The following is a 17,539-nucleotide window of genomic DNA, read 5'->3' on the forward strand; positions in this document are numbered from 1 at the left end:
ACTCTCCATTTTTTATATTTGCTGTGCCATTACAGCCTCCCAAATGTATTAAAAGCAATTTTTCACTGTTCAAGTTTACTTGCTACCTTACTATCATCCACTTGGATCATCGTTATTTCATCAGTAGAGTTATATAGTGCATCATAGCGGTTGCTAAGCAGCTTATATACTGTCAGTCCCGGCATACAAATCATTGGTATCGTGCCTTTCTCTCCTCTTTTTGGAGATTCTTCAGCCCTGTCTTTTTTATCCCTTATCTATTACAGTTTTTATTATTGAATAATAAAATGTATTTTTAAGTTGGAATCGATTCTTATCTAGGGAACCATCACAATAGACTAATTTGATGAGTACGGTATATTGTATTAGTGTGATAATTGTCCCAATACGTAGAGGAGGGATCAATATGGCAACCAATAATTATGATCAATGAACAGATATCAATAGATAGGAAAGAAGTAAGTCACTGGAGATGTAAAAAATTACCCAAAATGGTGACCAAAGTCTAGGATACGTTAAATAAGTAAAAAGTGCAAGGTCACTAGACCTAGTCAAGGTTGACTAGTCACTAAACCTAGTCAAGGTTACTAGAGGCATAGGATACAATGTCCATTATGATACTGAATTATTTAAAGAAAATGTCTGATGAAGAGAAGATTTCTGGCATATTATTACTTAGGGAACAGCTATATGGCAATTATTTAGATTTAAATGGTTTTAAGTAGTGTTCATGTTTCTCAATAAACTTTTCACATTGTATCTACATTTAGGTGTGATGATCATTATGTGGTGTCTTTCCCTCTTTTTTCCTGACACTACGACACGCAGTGACCTCCAAGGCCTTGTTGCAGACTGAAGTCCTGTCCTAGAGTGAAGACAATGGCAGGTGACTGAAATAGAAGAAAAGAGGACCAGTCCTTGGGTAGTGAGCACAAGAGGTAAAGGCGATGCTGGGACAGGTGAAAATTATGTTTCTTTTTTGATGGCCCTCTATAGTTCAGCAAAATAGTGGCCACAGCTGACCGCCATTTCGCTGAATTTGCATGACGCGAATTACAAAAAACTGCATTTCGGAAAATACTTTTTTTTTTATATAAGATTCCAGTAGATATCAATTCCACTTGAATAAATTTGCTAATCTGTAGAATTTGCCCTTAATATATAAATGCCTCCTCATAGGAGAATGTATAAAATATTGATGTTAGGAAAATAATAAATGGCGTTCTTGGTTATAAATAATATACGGTAGAGAATGTACAACTGGCGTAGAGATGTTGACCTTGCTGGTGCTAAGTCTTTTTTCTATGTAACTATGTAATTTCTACAAAACTAAGAAATAGGGAAATATTTTTTCAGTACAATCTGCCTGACCTTTCTCAGCAATCCATGATGTACTGTAAATAAGCATCTATCTCTTGAAATCCTTAACTGGAACATGTATGTTTTTCATGTTATTCTTTCCTCCGTAAACTAGGTCTTTTACACTGGTTGGTAAGGAATAAACTGTTTTAAAGCCATGTTGCTATGTGTTACCTCATGAGAACTTTATATGACCTCTAAGCAGCCGAGGGCTATAAAGTGAGAGCCTGGTGATTATGTGTCTCATTTAACAGTTTGAGCATCATACAAGTTTGAGATGTCAGATATTTTATTATTGGTTTCTTCAGACATCAGTTATGGGAACATGGCACCTGTCTGCATTTATTCTACAGTTCAAGTGATTTATAATCCAGCTCATAAATCAGATCGGTTATTCAGCAAAATATGTCTTTATATCCTCATAATAAGCCAGCTGTTAACTTTTTTTTATTAACACATACTTTCATTCCTCCTCCTTCCAAGGGATAGCCTCAGCGTTAGGGCTCATACTCCTCTGCATGAAAAACGGACAAGTACAATCCGATAACTAATTTTACTCTATGATTTCCTGCTCATCTGTGATTTTTTTCTTAGCTCAGCACGGACTGAGAAAAAAAATTACAGCATGCTGCGATTGGCGGCGTATATCGGATGAGACTCCCTAATGCAAGTAAGTGGGTGCGAGAAAACAAACCTGACATTTCATCAGCTGAGTACAGTAAATTCACTATGTGACCCATCAGAATAGAATAGATAGGTACAAAGATGTTATTGACAGTTATATAATTAGTGCAGTGCTTGTGTAATTTAATGTTCATGTATTTAGCTAATAATTCAATAACTTAAAGAAAAAATGGCATGGAGACCCGTGAATTTTTATTAACCAGTTGAGGGAAAGCTGACAGCCGGGAGCAGATGTTTATAGCCTAGGAAGGCAGTAATAAACATGGAGCTTTTACTGGTTATTAAAAAAATGACATAGGGCCTCCGTATAATTGATAACCAGCAAAGGCTAGGCAGACAGCAGCGGGCTGATATTAACTGGCTAAGAAGGCATTATGGATATTGGACCCCTCCAAGATGCGTGAACTCTAGCACTTAGCCTCCACTCTTCCACTTGCCCTGGTGTGGTGGCGAATGTGGGTAATAGTAGTATTTGAGTTGATGCCAACACTGTATTGGCAGCTGACATCAAGACCAGGGTTTAGTAATAGACAGGCCTCTATAAGATGCCCCCATTACTAACCCCATAGTCAAATTGTAAAAAAAAAAAAAAAAAAAAAAAACACACAGCCTGAAAAAAGTCCTTTATTTATAATAAATTATCCCCTTCTTTTACCCATTTCATTTAGTAAATGAAAAATTAAAAAAGTAAAAAAAGTAAACTTATACTCACCTGTCCGACGAGAAGATAATCAACCAATCCCCATGTCCGCTATAAAAGACAAAAATTAAGAAACCACCATATTGCTTACCTGTCTGACGAGAAGACAATCCATTTTGCCCCGCTATGAGTCTAGCTCTGCTACATCTAGATGCCATGCTGATAATTGGCACAATGCGAGAGTTCAGCCTGGCAGTCAGCAGAGACATTGAGCTGTGCCTGATAGCGCATATAAAAAAATGTATTGAAGTTTATGGAAGAAGACAGGAGAAAACCAATGGCAGTGTGTCCAATGGGTTAAAACATAAATGTAAGCACCAATGTTTATATGAATACTAGATGGTGGCCCGATTCTAACGCACTGGGTATCTATATATATAATTGTCTAAGGGTTTTTCTGTCTGTCTGTCTGTCCTGGAAATCTTGCATCTCTGATTGGTCGAGGCCGCCTGGGCCTCGACTAATCAGCGACGGGCACAGTATCGACGTAGAAATCCCGCGTCTCTGATTGGTCGAGGCCGCCAGGCGTCGACCAATCAGCGACGGGCACAGTATCGACGTAGATGTCATAATGGTTGCCATGGCGACGATGATGTCATAAAGGTTGCCTCGACCAATCAGCGACGGGCACAGTCTGCCGCGAATTCTGGAATCATCATTGTCCATATACTACGGGGACATGCATATTCTAGAATACCCGATGCGTTAGAATCGGGCCACAAGCTAGTCTACTATATAATCGTCTAATTCTGTCTGTAACAGAAATCCCACATCGCTGATTGATCGCTGCCAGCTTTCGAGACAAATCAGCGACAGGCGCAGTCCGGCTGCAAATTGGCGCAGGATTTGACCCACGCGACCAATCAGCGATATTGGCTCGAGATTTAAACCCCGCTGTGCTGATTGGTCGTGGCCAGCCGATTTAAACACCGCTTCACTGATAATGTATATATTTTACCCGGAAAATCCTATGTATTCATTGCATTATTCTTAAATCTTCATAAATAAACTACATACATATTCTATGATATATGATATAAGATATATGATGTAACTAACATCCTAGTGCCTGGTGACCCAGATGTCAGATGACATTGGTTCACCATAATTGCAGCTCTGCTCCTGGCACTGAGAGCCGGGTATCAGCTGGCAGAATCAGTTGACACCCGGCGACGATCGCCCCCTGTGCACCAGTGATCGCCATGACATATATATACTGCATTCAGGGGCCTACTGGGCCGGTTCCTCAGCGGCTGTTTAGGGCCACCCAGCTGCATGCTGCTTTAGTCGTTTCTAGGAGGATTCAATATTGAAAAAAGAAACAGCACTCACCATTGCTTCTTATAAAGGTTAATGTCCTTTATTCCATATGGCGGGACAATCCTTTAACATGAAGGGGGAGCGGGGAAGTGTCCTGTCAGAATATTTGGACTGGCTTCTGAAACCCATTTTGAATAATATTCCATCATCATACATAAAGGATACTGGTGCTTTTTTGAGGGCGATTAATGAAATTGAACGGCAGGACGATTTTTCTGTATACCTGAATCCCGCAGAATTTGGGGATTGAAGCTATTGAACATATCTGGAAAAAAAATGGACAAAAGTGATAACTACATAAATTTTGTTACTGAAGCTTTGAACTTTGTATTATCACACAATGCCTTTCAGTATATGAATAAATTGTATTTACAATACGTGGGTACCCCAATGGGTACACCGTCAGCTTGCATTTTCGCCAACCTTTTATTTAGCATTTTTTAAACCAAGTACATTACAATGGTAGCAAACCCATACATCAAATACATCAAAGCTTATCTGCGTTATGTGCATGATGTCTTTTTGGTATAGTCGGGTACTGCAGAGCAGTTTTTTTGAATTTGTTGATTATTTAAATCACTCAAATACCGAGAATATGAAATTTACTGCAGAGTTTGGTGACAAAAATCTGAATTTTCTGGATGTTAAAGTAATGGTAAAAATGGTAAATTGGTAACAGAGACTTATAAAAAATCTACATCCACTAATTCTCCACTACTCTACAATATTGGCATCCCCGATATATGATAACTGGATTACCTTACAGTCAATGCCTGAGATTAAGAAAAATGAACAATACAGATGCTTCTTTTTTGAGACAATCAGAGGAGTTGACCAGTAATTTCAGAGAAAGGTTATCCCAAAAAAAATTTACACAATGCCTTTAATAGAGCTAAAAACCACACACAACGTGACTTATTGGGTAGTAAACCAGGTAGAAACAAGGGCACTAGTGAGAGATTTGTGTTCAATTTTAAGCAAAGCCCTATCGATAATATTTTGAGACAAACAGAAATTGGCATTTATTGGAAAATGACAAGGATATTAAAATATTGTGGACATATTAATAAAACATAGAATTTCTCCCAATATTAATAACTGGCTAGATAGATCCCGTCCCAGAGGTCATTTTAAATACAGAAATTGCTCTTTTTGCGAACCTCATTTAACCATTAATACTCTGCCACACATGTGCAGCACATAGTACACACATGGACACACTGACACTGATGTCTCCAGTACCCATTTTTCCGGTACCAGAAATATCAGGATTTGTGAAATCTGCCTTACACTCACTTGATACTAAGAAAGGCACCCACAGGTTAATTGAGCATGTGGTGGAACAGCACAATGATGTTCCTACACTTTGTAGTTTGCAAGCATTGAACAGGTTAAATGTCCAGTGAGAGGTGGAAATCATAATCAGTACCTCTCCCAAAGAGAAGCAAAATGGATTATTATTAAAACAAATGCCAATGGCCCATTGGGGCTAAATGACAGGTCTGATCTGTCTATGTTTTTATAAAAATGTTATGATGCCCTTATGTCAGCTGATTGCATTGTGACGTCTACCACATGTGCACCTGGTAAAAGGGAGGTGGTTGTTTGTCTCAGTATGTTTGGACCCACAGAAGCGCTTGGATAGGCGCGAAACGGCTGTTGTCCTCCTTCACTTCCCCTGCATGTTGAAGGATTGTCCCGCCACTTGGAATAAAGGACATTAACCTTTTTTAAGAAGCAATGGTGAGTGCTGTTTCTTTTTTCAATATCATTTGGTCTTCAACATATTTTTCATGGACCACCTAGCTCACTATCAGGTGGTATGCTTTATACTAGGGACTGATTCAGACTGCAGTCAGCAGATTGGCGCCATTTGTTTCTGCTTTTTTGTTTCTTTTGTTTCTAGGATGCACTCCACATTTAAATTTTGAAGCTTGTGCACTTCTGTGTCCTATCAGGTAGTGCCAGGTCGGAAGGATTCTTTCCAGTCTTCTTCCCTGCAGTCAGGACCTGACTGCAATGGCTGGGAAGTCATTCCAACCATGATGTATATATACTGCAAATGTTGGGAACGGCTTAAAGGGGTTATCACGATCCCCAAGCAAACAGCTAACTTTTTATGGGAAGCCAAATCTGGCAAAAATGTTTTCCATCTCAAGGCTGGAAGAGATGGATACTCACATGAAGAGCAGTTTTCCTTTCTCATTCTAAAACATCTTTATGCCAAAAGAGAAAACCCCTTTAATAAATAAGGAATTAATTTACATTTCTATGTATTTAAATGAACATAGTAATATTAAAATGAAATATACTCAATTACACAAGATGGCCCTGATGCACCAAACCCGCATGAAGGAGTCAAACTCACCTGACTCATTATAGAAGCACCACCACCATTTTTATTCTCTTAATATATTGCAGTCATCATCTTATACGGAACTGTGTACTTACAATTGCTCGTTTTGCCTTTCTACCCAGTTATTTTTTCTCTTTTCCATTAGGACTATGAGATGTAGAAACAGGAGGTCTCTTTTCCTTGCAGGAGTCAAAAAGTGGAGCAGTTGCTCAAGGCAGCCAATCAGGTAGCTCCTTTTATTGTCCTAAGGTCCTCAGAAAAAAAGAGGTGTATTCTCATTGCTTGCTAGGAAACTACTCAATTTTTCCTTAATTTTTGATAAATCTTTGTTTTTAGCAATATATTTATTAATATTAATATACTGTCTACATGATGTTGAAAGACTTTGACCTTACAGTAAATCACTAAGGATTAAAATTACACATTTTTCCTCCATCCATAACAGTACTGACGAGACAATGTTTTTAACCTCTTGTAGAGTGCAGTGAGCTAAATGGTTTTATTGGTTTGGCATGCTGCTTAGTCGTGATATATAGTTTGTGCTATTTAACATGCCTTGCTATAGGTGAAATGTCTGCAGCTGTTATTATAGTTTAGTAACACTGTGCAGCTGTTGCTTAACAAGCTTGAGAAATACATGACAAACGAGGGCTGCCGGGCTGCAAGGGGCTAGATGGAAGGCAAGCCAAATATTGTAAGCCATGCAGCAATTATTTGGAAAGGGCATATTCTTATCTTGTATTGTATTTCTGCCTCATTGAAAACCATGAATTATGCAATAACCTGTCCCATTACTATATGATGTTAACCCATTACTTTTTCTATGACCCATAGTGTTCAAGTATTTATCTGCAAATGAAATAATAACATGTCTACAGACCTTACTCTACAATGATGTACAATGGACAAATGTACTTCTAACTGCAGTGTTATAATCCTAGGTTATGTGCACACAATGCCTCTATTTCGAGGTTTTCTTAGGTTTTCCCTAGATTTTCGGTGGTCTTTTTCCTGAAGCAGTTTCACTGATGTTTTCACCACCAGCAGCTTTTCATTATATTTTCAAATACTGTGTAAGGCTATATATCCACGATCAGGAAACGTAGCGCTTTGGAAGCAGCGCATACCCCACTTCGCCCAAAGTGCCGCCCCCTGTTGTACGCGCGGTGATTCCGCATGTGTTTACTGAACACATGTGGAATCACCGCATCGTATACATAGACCGGGTTATTTATCTTGAGGAGACGGAGCGTTTCCGCAAGATAAATAGACATGCTGCGGTCTATAAAGGTGCTCCTCATGTGTGTAAATGCAGGGCCGCCGGATGCAGCCATGCGCACATAGTGGAGACGGGATTTCATAAAATCCCCTCCACTATGCTGTAACATCTGGACGCTGCGGATGTACGCAGCATCCAATCCGCAGCAAATCCTCATGTATTACACCATGTTGAAACACACACTAAAGAGTAGGTGACTTGCAAGCTAAGCAACCTGTAGATTAAACAAATTATATAGTACTAACCATCACTCCGTCATGGTATCGGTGCCCGAGTAGGAATCCAAACCATAAAATATACAGAGACAAACTCAGCACTAGGGTTGAGCGAAACGGATCGTTCATTTTCATAAGTCGCCGACTTTTGGCAAAGTCGGCGTCTCATGAAACCGAGCCGATCCCTGTGTGGGGTCTGCCATGCGGTACGCGACTTTCGCGCCAAAGTCGCGTTTCAATGACGCTAAAAGCGCCATTTCTCAGCCAATGAAGGTGGACTCAGAGTGTGGGCAGCGTGATGACATAGATATCAGTCCCCACCATCTTAGAGAAGGGCATTGCAGTGATTGGCTTGCTTTCTGCGGCGTCACAGGGGCTATAAAGGGGCGTTCCCGCCGACCGCCATCTTACTGCTGCTGATCTGAGCGTAGGGAGAGGTTGCTGCAGTTTCTTCGGAAGCAGGGATAGTGATAGGCAGGGTACATAAAGCTACAAACCGCTTGTGCTGTAGCGATTTCCACTGTCCAACACCACCTTTTGATTGCAGGGACAGTGGAAGCTACTTTTTTTTTTCCTCAGCGCTGTAGCTCATTGGGCTGCCTTAGAAGGCTCCCTGATAGCTGCGTTGCTGTGTGTGTATGCCGCTGTGCAAACCAACTGCTTTTTTCAAAGCACAAATCCTGTTTTTCCTTTCTTTCTGCACAGCTATCTTGTGTGTTTGTCCACACTTTTGTGTGCAGCAGTCCTTTTTATAGCTGCCTGCCATACTTTTCTGAGATAACTGCAGGGAGATAAAGATTGGCAAGTCTGCCTCCGTGCCATTGCTGTGTGTGGCATCTGTCTCTCATTGTGTGGCACCGAAAACACTGTGTAATACTTGGCCATTTTTTTTTGGGGGGGGGGTACATTCTCCCTTTTCCAAAAAAAAAATAGTGGGAGATAAATATTGGCAAGTCTGCCTCCGTGCCATTGCTGTGTGTGGTATCTGTCTCTCATTGTGTGCCACCGAAAACACTGTATAATACTGGGCCTTTTTTTTTTTTGCTAAATTCTCCCTTTTCCAAAAAAAAAATTAGTGGGAGATAAATATTAGCAAGTCTGCCTCCGTGCCATTGCTGTGTGTGGCATCTGTCTCTCATTGTGTGGCACCGAAAACACTGTGTAATACTTGGCCATTTTTTTTTTTGGGGGGGTACATTCTCCCTTTTCCAAAAAAAAAAATAGTGGGAGATAAATATTGGCAAGTCTGCCTCCGTGCCATTGCTGTGTGTGGCATCTGTCTCTCATTGTGTGCCACCGAAAACACTGTGTAATACTTGGCCTTTTTTGGGGGGGAGTAAATTCTCCCTTTTCAAAAGAAAAAATTAGTGGGAGATAAATATTGGCAAGTCTGCCTCCGTGCCATTGCTGTGTGTGGTATCTGTCTCTCATTGTGTGCCACCGAAAACCACTGTGTAATACTGGGCCTCTTTTTTTTTTAGGGTAAATTCTCCCAGAAAAAAATAAATAAATAGTGGGAGATTAAGATTGGCATTTCTGCTTGAGTGCTAGTCCTGTGTGTGCCATCTGTCTCAAATTATTGGGGCACAGAAAACCTAGTGTATAACATTGGGCCTGATTTTCCTTTCAGTGTCAGGCACCTATAAAGGTATATATAAATCCTACAGAAGTTTGAGTTCACCTGATAAGTTGTTTTACAGTAACAAATAGCGTTACTTTGGTTATGTTTTGCAAACAATGAGGAAGTCTAGTGGAAGAGGTCGTGGCCGTGGGCGGTCATTGTCAGCTGGTAATGATGGTAGTGGTGGTGGAGCATCAGGTGGTCGTGGTAAAAGCAGTACAGCACCTAAGTCTCGAGTTGTTGAGCCAGGTTCGTTGTCTGGCTACAGAAGGCCTCGAACGCTCTCTTTTCTGGGAGTAGGAAAACCACTTTTGAAGCCGGAGCAGGAGGAACAAGTATTGGCTTTCATTGCTGACTCTGCCTCTAACTCTTTCGCCTCCTCCTCGGAAAGTGCCAAATGTCAGAGCAGTGCATCGTCAGTGGATGCTCCCGGTCAGGAACAAGTCGCTTCCTTGTGTCCTTCACTAAAAACAACAGTTAAGGATGCGTCATTCGACACAACAGGTTACTCCATGGAGCTCTTTACACATACCGTTCCTGGGTTAGACAGTGAAACAGTTAACAGACCATGCCCATTAGAAGTTGAATCGGACATGGAGTGCACAGATGCACAGCCACAGCCAGATTACTATGCTGTTCCTTTGACTCAGACAAGAACATTGCCCTCGCAGTGTACTGAGGCAGAATCAAACCCAGCGGAGACTATGGTGCCCCATCACGAAGGCTATACCACCGGCTTACACGGTGACACAGACGAAATTGCACACGACATAGAAGAGGAGGTCATAGATGACCCAGTTGTGGACCCCGATTGGCAGCCATTGGGGGAACAGGGTGCAGGCGGCAGTAGTTCTGAAGCGGAGGAGGAGGAGCCGCAGCAGGCATCAACATCACAACAGGTTCCATCTACCGGGCCCGTATCTGGCCAAAAACGCATGGCAAAAACAAAACCAGTTGGAGGACAGCGTGGCCATCCGGTTAAAGAAGCTCAGTCTGCAATGCCTGAAAAGGTATCCGATAGTAGAAAGAGTGCAGTCTGGCATTTTTTTAAACAACATCCAAATGATCAGCGCAAAGTCATCTGTCAAAAATGTTCAACTACCTTAAGCAGAGGTCAGAATCTTAAAAGTCTAAATACAAGTTGCATGCATAGACATTTATCCACCATGCATTTGCAAGCCTGGACTAACTACCAAACGTCCCTAAAGGTTGCAGCACCCTCGGCCAATGAAGCTAGTCAGCAACGCTACATCCCTTCCCTCCCTGTAAGCCCACCATTTCCCGCGCCACCTGCAGTATCTGTGCAGCTTTCGTCGCCAGGCCAAAGCAGTCAGGGAATCACCAGGTTAGTAGTAGGAAACACTGCATGTAGGGCACCAGCAAGAATACCATCTCCAACCCTCTCTGTCACCCATGTCCACCGGCACCACCGCTAGTTCCACGATCTCCAGCTCTCCAGTCCAGCTCACCCTACATGAGACTCTTGTTAGGAAAAGGAAGTACTCATCCACGCATCCGCGTACACAGGGTTTGAACGCCCACATTGCTAGACTAATCTCATTAGAGATGATGCCCTACCGGTTAGTTGAAAGCGAATCTTTCAAAGCGCTGATGGACTACGCTGTACCACGCTACGAGCTACCCAGTCAGCACTTCTTTTCTAGAAAAGCCATCCCAGGCCTCCAACAGCATGTTAAAGACCGCATCGTCCATGCACTCAGGCAGTCTGTGACTACAAAGGTGCACCTGACAACAGATGCATGGACCAGTAGGCATGGCCAGGGACGTTACGTGTCCATCACGGCACACTGGGTGAATGTGGTAGATGCAGGGTCCACAGGGGACAGCAATATTGGGACAGTTCTGCCTAGCCCACGGTCAAGGAAAGAGTTGGCTGTAGGCGTTCGCCCCCCCTCCTCCTCTTCCTCCTCCTTCTCCTGCAGAAGCGAGAGCTCGTCCACAGACCACAGTCGCATATCCACTCCATCCGCAGCTGCCACTGTTGCACACCAGGTGTGCCATTATGGGACAGCTAGTGGCAAGCGTCAGCAGGCTGTATTGGCAATGAAGTGTTTGGGCGACAACAGACACACCGCGGAAGTTCTGTCCGAGTTCTTGCAGAAAGAAACTCAGTCATGGCTGGGCACTGTACATCTTGAGGCAGGCAAGGTAGTGAGTGATAACGGAAGGAATTTCATGGCTGCCATAGCCCTTTCCCAACTGAAACACATTCCTTGCCTGGCTCACACCTTAAACCTGGTGGTGCAGTGCTTCCTGAAAAGTTATCCGGGGTTACCCGACCTGCTCCTCAAAGTGCGCAGACTTTGCTCGCATATCCGCCGTTCGCCTGTACACTCCAGCCGTATGCAGAACTATCAGCGTTCTTTGAACCTTCCTCAGCATCGCCTAATCATCGACGTTGCAACAAGGTGGAACTCCACACTGCACATGCTTCAGAGAGTGTGCGAACAGAGGCGTGCTGTTATGTATTTGTGGGAGGATACATGGGCAGGCAGTTGGATGGCAGACATGGAGTTGTCAGGTGTGCAGTGGTCGAAGCTACAAGACCTGTGTCAAGTCCTTCAGTGTTTTGAGGAATGCACACGGCTGGTTAGTGCAGACAACACCATAATAAGCATGAGCATCCCCCTAATGCATCTGCTGATGCAAAGTTTGAGGCACATAAAGGAGCAGGCGTCTGCAGCCGAGGAAGAGAAAATCCTTGATGACAGTCAGCCATTGTCTGGTCAGGGCCGTGTAGAGGACACGGTAGCGGGCGAAGAGGAGGAGGAGGACGAGGAGGATGATGGGGATGAGTACTTTTTTAAAGAGGAAGCTTCTCCTGGGCCAACAGAAATTAGTGGCGTTGCAAGGCCGGGTTCTGTTTTTTTAAGGGAGACAAGTGACGTAGATTTGCCTGTAACTGCCCCTCAACCCAGCACAACCGCAGATTTGACAACTGGAACTTTGGCCCACATGGCGGATTATGCCTTACGTATCCTCAAAAAGGACACACGCATTATTTAAATGATGAGCGATGACTAGGGTTGAGCGAAACGGGTCGATCATTTTCAAAAGTCGCCGACTTTTGGCTAAGTCGGCGTCTCATGAAACCCGATCCGACCCCTGTGCTTGTCGGCCATGCGGTACGCGACTTTCGCGCCAAAGTCGCGTTTCAATGACGCTAAAAGCGCCATTTCTCAGCCAATGAAGGTGAACGCAGAGTGTGGGCAGCGTGATGACATAGATCCTGGTCCCCACCATCTTAGAGAAGGGCATTGCAGTGATTGGCTTGCTGTCTGCGGCGTCACAGGGGCTATAAAGGGGCGTTCCCGCCGACCACCATCTTACTGCTGCTGATCTGAGCTTAGGGAGAGGTTGCTGCCGCTTCGTCAGAAGCAGGGATAGCGTTAGGCAGGGTCCACTAACCACCAAACCGCTTGTGCTGTAGCGATTTCCACTGTCCAACACCACCTTCGGTGTGCAGGAACAGTGGAAGCTATTTTTTTTTTTTTTTTCCTCAGCGCTGTAGCTCATTGGGCTGCCCTAGAAGGCTCCGTGATAGCTGTATTGCTGTGTGTACGCCACTGTGCAAACCAACTGCTTTTTTCAAAGCACATATCCTCTTGTTCCTTTCTGCACAGCTATCTTTTTTGTTTGTCCACACTTTTTATTTAATTTGTGCATCAGTCCACTCCTATTGCTGCCTGCCATACCTGGCTTAGATTACTGCAGGGAGATAGTAATTGTAGGACAGTCCCTGTTTTTTTTTTTTTTGTGGGAGATTAAGATTGGCATTTCTGCTACAGTGCCATCCCTGTGTGTGCCATCTCTCACTGAGTGGGCCATAGAAAGCCTATTTATTTTTTCCGTGATTTGTGTTCTAAATTCTACCTCAACACAAAAACACTACATCAATCAGTGGTAGAAAAATATTGGCCTCAGTCAGGGCTTGTGTGCCACTGCTGTGTGTGCTATCTCTCATTCAGTGGGCTATAGAAAGCCTATTTATTTATTTTTTTTTTTTCTTATTATTTGGTTTCTAAAGTCTCCCTGAAAAAAAAATAAATAAATAAAAAAACAGTGGGAGAGTAATATTGCCCTTTCAGCTTGTGTGCCAGTCTTGACTCCTGGGTGTGCCACCTCTCTCTCATTCAGTGGGCCATAGAAAGGCTATTTATTTTTTTGGTTTTTTTAATATTATTTGGTTTCTAAAGTCTCCCTGAAAATAAAAGAAAAAAAACTTAAAAAAACAGTGGGAGAGTAATATTGCCCTTTCAGCTTGTGCGCCAGTCTTGACTCCTGGGTGTGCCACCTCTCTCTCTAATTGTGGGCCATAGAAAGCCTATTTATTTTTTTGCTTTTTTTAATATTATTTGGTTTCTAAAGTCTCCCTTAAAAAACAAAAAATACATAAAAAAACAGTGGGAGAGTAATATTGCCCTTTCAGCTTGTGTGCCAGTCTTGACTCCTGGGTGTGCCACCTCTCTCTCTAATTGTGGGCCATAGAAAGCCTATTTATTTTTTTGCTTTTTTTAATATTATTTGGTTTCTAAAGTCTCCCTTAAAAAACAAAAAATACATAAAAAAACAGTGGGAGAGTAATATTGCCCTTTCAGCTTGTGTGCCAGTCTTGACTCCTGGGTGTGCCACCTCTCTCTCTCATTCAGTGGGCCATAGAAAGCCTATTTATTTTTTTGGTTTTTTTAATATTATTTGGTTTCTAAAGTCTCCCTGAAAAAAAAACAAAACATAAAAAAACAGTGGGAGAGTAATATTGCCCTTTCAGCTTGTGTGCCAGTCTTGACTCCTGGGTGTGCCACCTCTCTCATTCAGTGGGCCATAGAAAGCATTTTTTTTTTTCCTTGATTTGTGTTCTAAAATCTACCTCAACACAAAAACACTACATCAATCAGTGGGAGAAAAATATTGGCCTCAGTCAGGGCTTGTGTGCCACTGCTGTGTGTGCTATCTCTCATTCAGTGGGCTATAGAAAGCCTATTTATTTATTTATTTTTTTTCTTATTATTTGGTTTCTAAAGTCTCCCTGAAAAAAAAAATACATAAAAAACCAGTGGGAGAGTAATATTGCCCTTTCAGCTTGTGTGCCAGTCTTGACTCCTGGGTGTGCCACCTCTCTCCCTCTCATTCAGTGGGCCATAGAAAGCCTATTTATTTTTTTGGTTTTTTTAATATTATTTGGTTTCTAAAGTCTCCCTGAAAAAAAAAAAAACATAAAAAAACAGTGGGAGAGTAATATTGCCCTTTCAGCTTGTGTGCCAGTCTTGACTCCTGGGTGTGCCACCTCTCTCATTCAGTGGGCCATAGAAAGCATTTTTTTTTTTCCTTGATTTGTGTTCTAAAATCTACCTCAACACAAAAACACTACATCAATCAGTGGGAGAAAAATATTGGCCTCAGTCAGGGCTTGTGTGCCACTGCTGTGTGTGCTATCTCTCATTCAGTGGGCTATAGAAAGCCTATTTATTTATTTATTTTTTTTCTTATTATTTGGTTTCTAAAGTCTCCCTGAAAAAAAAAAATACATAAAAAACCAGTGGGAGAGTAATATTGCCCTTTCAGCTTGTGTGCCAGTCTTGACTCCTGGGTGTGCCACCTCTCTCCCTCTCATTCAGTGGGCCATAGAAAGCCTATTTATTTTTTTGGTTTTTTTAATATTATTTGGTTTCTAAAGTCTCCCTGAAAAAAAAAAAAAAACATAAAAAAACAGTGGGAGAGTAATATTGCCCTTTCAGCTTGTGTGCCAGTCTTGACTCCTGGGTGTGCCACCTCTCTCCCTCTCATTCAGTGGGCCATAGAAAGCCTATTTATTTTTTTTTTTAAATATTATTGGGTTTCTAAAGTCTCCCTTAAAAAACAAAAAATACATAAAAAACCAGTGGGAGAGTAATATTGCCCTTTCAGCTTGTGTGCCAGTCTTGACTCCTGGGTGTGCCACCTCTCTCTCATTCAGTGGGCCATAGAAAGCCTTTTTTTTGTTGTTTTTTTTTTAAATATTAGTTGGTTTCTAAAGTCTCCCTGAGAAAAAAAAATAAATAAATTAGGTGGGAGATTAATATTGACATTAGTGCTTGAGTGACAGTCCTGTGTCATGTTCTCAATGGCAAGAGAACATAGCTTCAATATATATAGGAACTAGCTCTTGGAAGATGGGAACTGAGCTGACCATGAACTAAACCTAACGCACAACTAGCAGTGGCCGGGTAGCATGCCTACGTTGATTCTAGATGCCCAGCACCAGCCGGAGGACTAAATAATGCTAGCAGAGGAAAATATTAGTCCTAGCTCACCTCTAGAGAAATACCCCGAAAGGAGACAGAGGCCCCCCACATGTATTGGCGGTGAATTAAGATGAAATAACAAACGTAGTATGAAAATAGGTTTAGCAAATTTGAGGTCCACTTACTAAATAGCAGAAGACAGAAAGGACACTTTCATGGTCAGCTGAAAACCCTATCAAAAGACCATCCAGAAATTACTTTAAAACTCTGGCATTAACTCATAACACCAGAGTGGCAATTCCTGTTCACAAGAGCTTTCCAGACACAGTAACGAAACTACAGCTGTGAACTGGAACAAAAATGCAAAAACAAACATGGACAAGAGTCCAACTTATCTAGTAGTTGTCTAGGAGCAGGAACAAGCACAGAGAGGCTTCTGATAACATTGTTGACCGGCAAGCAACTAACAGAGAAGCAAGGTTATATAGCGACTCCCACATCTTGATGGGAACAGGTGAACAGAGAAGATGAAGACACCAGTTCAATTCCACCAGTAGCCACCGGGGGAGCCCAGAATCCAAATTCACAACAGTACCCCCCCCTCAAGGAGGGGGCACCGAACCCTCACCAGAACCACCAGGGCGATCAGGATGGGCCCTATGAAAGGCACGAACCAAATCAGAGGCATGAACATCAGATGCATTCACCCAAGAATTATCCTCCTGGCCGTATCCCTTCCACTTGACCAGATACTGGAGTCTCCGTCTGGAAACACGAGAGTCTAAGATTTTCTCCACAACGTACTCCAACTCACCCTCAACCAACACCGGAGCAGGAGGCTCAACGGAAGGCACAACCGGTACCTCATACCTGCGCAATAATGACCGATGAAAAACGTTATGAATAGAAAAGGATGCAGGGAGGTCCAAACGGAAGGAAACAGGGTTAAGAATCTCCAATATCTTATACGGGCCGATGAACCGAGGCTTAAACTTAGGAGAAGAGACCCTCATAGGGACAAAACGAGAAGACAACCACACCAAATCCCCAACACAAAGCCGAGGACCAACACGACGGTGACGGTTGGCAAAAAGCTGAGTCTTCTCCTGGGACAACCTCAAATTGTCCACCACCTGCCCCCAGATCTGATGCAATCTCTCCACCACAGCATCCACTCCAGGACAATCCGAAGATTCCACCTGACCAGAGGAAAATCGAGGATGAAACCCCGAATTACAGAAAAACGGGGACACCAAAGTGGCAGAGCTGGCCCGATTATTGAGAGCGAACTCTGCCAATGGCAAAAAAGCAACCCAATCATCCTGGTCAGCAGACACAAAACACCTCAGATATGTCTCCAGGGTCTGATTAGTCCGCTCGGTCTGGCCATTCGTCTGAGGATGGAAAGCGGACAAAAAAGATAAATCTATGCCCATCCTAGCACAGAATGCCCGCCAAAATCTAGACACGAATTGGGTCCCTCTGTCAGAAATGATATTCTCAGGAATACCATGCAAACGAACAACATTTTGAAAAAACAGAGGAACCAACTCGGAAGAAGAAGGCAACTTGGGCAGAGGAACCAAATGGACCATCTTAGAGAAACGGTCACACACCACCCAGATGACAGACATCTTCTGAGAAACAGGCAGATCTGAAATAAAATCCATCGAGATGTGCGTCCAAGGCCTCTTAGGAATAGGCAAGGGCAACAATAATCCACTAGCCCGAGAACAACAAGGCTTGGCCCGAGCACAAACGTC

The sequence above is a fragment of the Ranitomeya variabilis genome, chromosome 3 (genome assembly GCF_051348905.1).
Source record: "Ranitomeya variabilis isolate aRanVar5 chromosome 3, aRanVar5.hap1, whole genome shotgun sequence".
Classification (NCBI taxonomy): Eukaryota; Metazoa; Chordata; class Amphibia; order Anura; family Dendrobatidae; genus Ranitomeya; species Ranitomeya variabilis.